The 6248-nt window shown below is 33.4% G+C and overlaps 1 pseudogene; it reads right to left on the minus strand.

Annotated features, from left to right (window-relative positions):
• Nucleotides 1-6031, minus strand: part of LOC143567864 (GDSL esterase/lipase At5g42170-like) — a 39332-nt pseudogene extending 33301 nt beyond the window's left edge.
• Between the last annotated feature and the right edge of the window lie 217 nt (nucleotides 6032-6248).

Here is a 6248-nt window from a genome sequence, read left to right on the forward strand (position 1 = left end):
TTTAATTGCATAGACAAATTTTATAGTTAATATTTTAAGCAACATATATCGGCTTTTATGGCTAACCTATGACTTGACAACCTAATATATTGAGGCCATTTAAAGCGTCATGAAACTAATACTTTCTTGTAACATATTATTTATGTCTAACAGATACCATTTGAAAAATGGTAATATTTTCATCTCCTGAAAACATGGATAACAATGTTTGCTAATTTCTTGAACGGTCTCATTTTTTGATGCAATTCGTTCACTAAAGAAATATATATTTTTGAAATATTCAATAGTAGAAAGATATACAAAGTCAATTTTTTATCTGATTAACAATGTGCTAATGTCTAACATTTTATTCCAAGATAAGAAGTTTTCTTATTCACCTGAAAACCAAAACATGTAGTCTGGTGTTTATATTTTTGTGAATTTTTAAGATGATGAACTTAACATAAATGATGAGTTAATACAAATAATCAATTAAAAAATAAGTTTTAAATGGTTATTTTAAACCAACCCGTGACCGAAACTCATTTTAATCATAAGTTGTTTGTACCTGAACCATGTTTGATACTTTAACCAGATAAAAAAACCAGCTCGTTTATATTAACATAAACACTAAGAATACATCCATAGTGAATTTTCTTTTAAGGAAAAAAAAAACTTGTAATTAAGTAAACAATCATATATATTTAATAAGTTAAAAGTTTATTAAAATTTTAAATTTAAGTTAATCTTGCCTTTTCATACAATAATATCATTTCTTATAAAACCTTAATATTAACTAACTAATATATAATATATTTAAAACCTTAATTTTTGTAATCATTATTCAAAATCAACGTAAAAATTGATTACTTATATATACCTAATATTAATAACCAATACAATATATTTATATAAAACAAAATAACATTTGTTGGTATTTAATTTTTTTAAATTAAGAAATAAATATTAAAAAGAGAAAATGAAAGATTAAAAAGAAAAATATAAAATACAAACTATTAATAAAAAAGAGAAATGTATTTAATATGAGAGGGATGAGGGAAAATTTTTATAAGGAATATTTTGATGATGACATGTGGCATTAGAAAGTTTTATTTATTATATAGTATAGATTTTGAGATGCGAAATTTCTTAAATTACAATTCCGTGAGATCCAATAAAACATTGAATCGACCGTTAACAACAACATTAAAAGGTAAATCAAAATCATTAATCGAATTGCAATAAGAAACGTATTTTTACAGATGATTACAATAACTGATTGATCTAGAAGTATAAGTTGCATAAGTTCTACTTATAGACAAAAGGTCAAAGCTAGCAGTTTAAGTGCATGTGACGTGTCCTAACTAAGACCAGAGTTACAACAGGCTTAACTCATTTAACTGTCACGGTCAAGCCCTTGAATTTGACGGAAACATCCTACGTAGTAAACAACACCTCTTGTAGCATATATACATCTTGTAGCATAGTATTTATACTATACTTGATCAATAATAAAACAATCCCCGTTGCTTTCAAATACATCTAACATGATTTTGAACACGAATTAATCGCTGAGAATATCTGGCATAACTCGGTTACTCACCAATTTCATTAACTAAGAAAATAACTCAAAACTGGATTAATTCTCCCACAACCCTAACATTAATTCTTTGGGGTTATATAGAGACTCGACTACAATTAGACACGAACACAAACTCCCATTTATCTACTAAATAAAATTCCTCTCTATCTAATAAATAAAATAGATAATTATCTCTAATTTCAATAATTAATTAATTAATGAGATTGATTCAATAGCTCGAACCAGCGCCACCTACTCGGTCCATAACTCTAGTTCAGGAATTAACTCCAACATCTAAAGCAGTCTTGGTTTTCCATAGCAAATACGTCATCTAATGAAACTTGGAGCTCGAGGTAAGGGTATTTGTGGCAAACAATTCATCAAACTTCTGGTTGCGGTTAGTACATTTTTAATCTTTAGTAACTTCATACCTATAGATAAGTTAAGCCTCTACGAGTTTCTCCAATGGCTCCATATAATAGTTTACTAAATATTGATCATTAACACAATTGATCACCGAACAATATGAGACCCACAACGAGCTATGTTGGATGGGTGATCCAATGGTTGATATGAAATGTTGTGTTATTTGTTGGTGTGTTTTATTTTAAAGTCCTAATTATATAGAAAAATGGGTAAATTAGTCAATGTATTAATTAACACATGAAGATAATTCAACTGTGTATCTATAGCAACTCCTATTTTTTTGGCAATCATTATATCATCTCTCCAATCTCGTGAATTACAACATTTTCCTTAGTTTTCATCAATCTTCAAAAAGCAAAAGAAAAATCTTGATGGTGTACTTAATTGTAGTTTATTCTTTACTTTTATTTATATATTTATTTATTTATTTTTGCAAAATCACCATGTTGAGTTTTAATCCGGGTGTTCTTCCGATTTCGTTTGTGGTTTGTTTGGCTATTCTGTGAAATCGACCAGTTTGTAATTGAAGATAACGAAGAAACACACAATAAAAGTAGTCTCCTTTGTTAATGAAACACACTAAACTTTGTTGTTAGTATTGAAACAAGAACACACAATAAAAGTAGTCTCTTTATGTCCTAGAAACACACTAAAAATGGTATGTTATTAGCCTTGGAAAAAAACACACAATAAAAGTAGTCTTTTTTTGTTACATAAACACAATAAACTTAGGTGTGTATTTCGAGATATATTGGGATTTAAAGTTCATTTTTTTAAATATTATGAAGTATTATATTGGATTACAAGAACGTGGGTGCTTTTATTACTAATTAAACTTTTGGTTTTGAAGAAAATCAAAATGTTTTATCTGGATTTTTGAACGGAGAATGTAAATATGCTAGAAATTATTGATGACTAATATGATATTTGATTTTGAATATTTTAAACATAATCTCTTTGATTTTGATTACGTTTTCAAGAAAAAAAAACATATAATGGATTGAAAAAATCATAAAAAAATAAGGGAAGCCAGTTAATAAAAATATGTATTCCATAATTTAAATAAATGATTCTTGACGATCATACCCCTATGTGTTTTATTAAATCTATATTCCTCTCTCTCTCTCTCTCTCTATATATATATATATGTGTGTGTGTGAGAGAGAGGATCCTAAGAGAATTTTTTAAAATTTTTGAAATTTGAGAACCATTTTGGACCACAAAAAACCTTTATACATATTTTAAAAAATATAAAACAAAAAAAAAACGAAATTTTTTAAAAAAGTAAAAGAACCAAAAAAAATTTATTTTTCATTCTGATTTTATAAAAAAAACCTAATTATACACATATGCATATTTTTATATAATCTTCATTTACATAATGTACACATATGTACGTTATCATTATGTTAATTATACATATGTGTATAAAGTGTTTGAACTCAGGTTTACCCTTACTAACAAAGATCTAAGATCCGAGTCGTTTCTCAATTAACCTAAATACGGATCTAGTTCATCATTGCCATTGATCTATAGTTAATATGTTATATATCTATATGTATTGTATGAGTATGTTAATAATATTAATATGAAGATTGAGAGAGAGATCGGACAGGGGTTTGTTAATTAAATCTCTAAACTTAACTTAAACAGTGACAAAGGTCACTATATATAGAAGATAGACCTAGTTCGTTAACATCCCCTAACGAACTAGGATCTACTTCGTTACATACATTTAATGGAAATAATCTTAACGAAACACCCCCTGATTCGTTAAACATCCTTAACGAATCAGGAGGGAATTAACTTAGATCTAGTTCGCTAAACATCCTTAGCGAACTATACTAATACATTAACGAACTACAATATATATTAATTGTTTATTACATTAAACAAAAACGACAAATACTTTAACGATAAATACAAAGACTCAAGACGCAAAACCTGCGTTAACAAACACCCCCTCGTCTTGAGCTCTTTGCATTTGATCTTCACTTGAAACGCTTGGACTGCCAGTCTCTGCAACTATGAATCCCGTTTTCATAACAAACATGCACAACGCGTTGGAATTGTATAGCCAGATCATAGTCTTCATCGTGCTCAATCAGAATCTTGTTCTTGTGCAGCACGTCATTATCGGTCTCAGTTAAATTAACCAACCACATCGGGTCGATAATTTTAATAAGCTCAGCCTTCAGACCTTTACCCAACACAATGACGGCCTCGCCAGTACAATTGTCGTAGTACTAGCGGTCAAACAATAGATGCATGCGTTGGTGTATCGTCTTCACCGGCACACGCTTCATCGTCTTCGGCGGCTTTACCTTAAGAACAAGCTTCATCGTCTTCATCAATACGTTTACGTGTATGGACCTGGGGCTTGAAAAATTTGAAACCATGATTGACCTCGAACAGCAAGTGTTGATGAAACCACTCAGCTGTAAGGTCGCCACCACGATTGATAAATGGACGACATGCGAGGGTACGGAGATCCCAACGCGGTAGGGTAAGAACGTCCATTATCTTCTTGTAGTACTGGATTCCCTTCTCCCATTTAACGATACATACCTTAAGATCAGAATCATATAGCCAGGAGACGATATCACCATGAACCTTTGATACAGTCTTGAAAGAAGTCACTTGATTAGCTTTGGCTCTAGCGGCAGCTTCTTCCTTCCGTTCTTGATCTACATACCGATACGCCTTGATAATCTTACTCACCTTCTTATAGCTGAACCACTTAGCAATATCAGCATCGGTTATGACTTCAAGTGAATTAAATACTGCATCAGCTGCTTGTTTACCCTTAGATGCCTTTACCAAATCATCCTCAGCAGCTTTAAACGTTTTCTCATCGAATACTAGAGCACCTTGATCAACATTTGTGTGTTGAAACAAGTCAGGATACTCCTCAGCAGTGACGTCTTCTACCTCAACTTCCTCGTCTTCATAAATAAAATCCGTATTCATTTGAATAGACGGATCATTTATTATGCCTTCCTCATTCACCACCTCAACATCAGGCTCTGTCTCTAACACGGTTAACTGTTCATCATTCAACCCTAACAGTATTGAAATCTGCTCTCGTGTTAGAGACCTTTCAACGAACTCACCAACCTTAATCTCATCCCTATTCACCACACTCCTAACCATTCCCGATCCATCCATAAATATGACGGTATTGGCTTCAATCATTTCAATCGGTTTAACAGCAGTTGAATCATGATACACAACAAACTGCTTACCCGAGTCATCACCATCACTCGTACCTGCACCTGCAGATGAGTCGTGAGCTTGTTTCATCTCACCACCAACACCAGACTCATCAGGGTCTTCATCGTCATTCTTGAGTCTTTTCAGTGCATAATCTTTACAAGTTAATTGTAGAATAAGTTCCTCATGCTCTTTTAATTTCACCCCCTGAGACGTAACAATCTCACGTAGGGCTTTCGTTTCTTTCTGGCAGAAAGAGACATATCCCATTAGTCTCTTTTGATTTTCCATGAGAAGTTCCTGATTCAGGCGGTCAGCAGACATCTAATTTTCATACAAATGAAGGAGATTCAACAACATGTCTGTCTGACGGTTCGGTGGCAGAGCATACAAAGTTGGATGAACAGGCTGGATTGGTCCTTGAGTCCTAGTAATTCTCATAAATGAGACATCACTAGGTGGAGGAGGCTTCATGGACGGTGTTGGAGGAACAATGGAAGGTGTAGCAAAAGGCATTGGTATTTCAGCTAATGCCATATGTGGAATCATACCAAGCCGCTCATGAGGGACCATCGTAGTTGTCAATGTAAGCGCCGGAGTGCTAGTAGTAGGCGGCACTACCGGGCGTTGAGACATGGTTTGACGAGGCGGTGGCACACCAGTAATTACACCATCTCCAGCTGATACTCATCTCTTTGCTGGAGCTTCAGAAGCTGGTGCTTTACCCTTTCGTTTTCGTTCACGTTGTAGCGGATAACACGACATTAACTGCAGCTTGTTGCTCTTGAATAGCTGCATCACCAGCACCACCATTACCACCATCTCCACCATCATTACCATCATCAACGTTCCCACCTTCTCCTCCCTCACGTTCGGAATCCGAGTCATCGTGGATCCAACGTTCATTGGGAGGACATTCATAATTAGGATTAATTATATGACCAATCATCCGTTTGTCCCGTGGCCTTTCCTTACGATAAATCGTCAATCTATGCACCGTGTCAGCCTTCATGTGTTCTAAGTCAAGAACATCTTCCACTAATGTTCG

Source organism: Bidens hawaiensis, unplaced genomic scaffold (genome assembly GCF_021521415.1).
Source record: "Bidens hawaiensis isolate Kalapana, Puna unplaced genomic scaffold, B.hawaiensis_p1.1 tig00000001_1, whole genome shotgun sequence".
Classification (NCBI taxonomy): Eukaryota; Viridiplantae; Streptophyta; class Magnoliopsida; order Asterales; family Asteraceae; genus Bidens; species Bidens hawaiensis.